The sequence below is a fragment of the Epinephelus moara genome, chromosome 20 (genome assembly GCF_006386435.1).
Source record: "Epinephelus moara isolate mb chromosome 20, YSFRI_EMoa_1.0, whole genome shotgun sequence".
In the NCBI taxonomy this organism is placed as follows: domain Eukaryota; kingdom Metazoa; phylum Chordata; class Actinopteri; order Perciformes; family Serranidae; genus Epinephelus; species Epinephelus moara.
In genome coordinates, this window is record NC_065525.1 from 33,830,736 (window position 1) to 33,831,913 (window position 1,178).

Below are 1,178 nucleotides of genomic sequence, written 5' to 3' on the forward strand. Positions count from 1 at the left end.
TAGCTTTGCTGCTGCTGTTAGCTGTCCCTGTCAGCTGCAGCCACTGATGCTTTCTAGACATCGTGATTTCCCAAAACTGAATAAATACCACACATATCAACACAAAACTGCTTTGCTAGCTCAATCATGTCCTAACTAAGATATCCGCTGGAAAAAATATTTTTTTCACGGGCCATTTAGTGAGTTTTTTACATGTCGGCGGAAGCTATATGAACGAGCTAACCCTCGCCTGCTGAGTTTTAAAAATGCTGTTTTGTTGCTTTCTGTTGTCGTCACATCCCTCCTTGAGTATATCCAATCAGCACCAAGTAAATCCCAAGCCCCAGCCTGGAGTCTTTCGGGGCCGTTCTGAGTTTGCTGACTTGTTTAGCCCCCGTAAAAGTTCCGGAACTCTGTCCTTCGGGGGTGGTTCCTGCTGTGGAGCACGCACCAACGGCCCCAGCCCCGTAAAATTACCCCGAAGTTCCTGCGGTGGAAACGGGCCTACTCACACACACGGAATTTCGTCATGGGCAAAGCCACTTGGCCTTTCGTGTTGTCAATTTTTTGAGGGCATGAAGGCCAAAAGCCAGGGCAGCAAGGCCATAAAATAAAACAATGATTTTAAGTCCACGTCCATAATGAATTTGATTTAAGGACTAAGGATGTATAACTATGTGTGAAATGAATAAATAAAACAAGCTCAAGTAATAATAATAATGAGTATAATAAGTAATAATGTGATTTATTTCATAGTACTAATAAACCCAATGTGTTTTAAATACAGAACAACCAGGTTTATGTATTTATAAGCAAACAATCTTAAATATTAGGCCTGATGATAAACTGATTCACTGAATAAGACTGGATGACAATTATTTTTGATGTGTTGTTAGATAGCTAACAAACAAACTACAGCAGGATTATTCAATTACTATTTCAACTGGGCCGCATTTCAAAACCAGATCATGTCAATGGGCCACATTTTTAGCTGCGAGCATACATATATATACAGTGGTGTGAAAAAGTGTTTGCCCCCTTCCTGATTTCTTACTTTTTTGCATGTTTTCCCCACTTAAATGTTTCAGATCATCAAACAAATTTAAACATTAGTCAAAGATAACACAAGTAAACACAAAATGCAGTTTTTAAATGAAGGGTTTTATTAATGAGGAAGAAAAAAATCCAAAGCTACATGG

The 1,178-nt window shown here is 39.0% G+C and overlaps 1 protein-coding gene across 2 annotated transcripts in view; it reads right to left on the reverse strand.

The window, feature by feature from the left end:
* LOC126407591 (DNA polymerase III subunit epsilon-like) overlaps positions 1-1,178 on the reverse strand; it is a 62,022-nt gene that overhangs the window by 57,617 nt on the left and 3,227 nt on the right. The window lies entirely within an intron of this gene.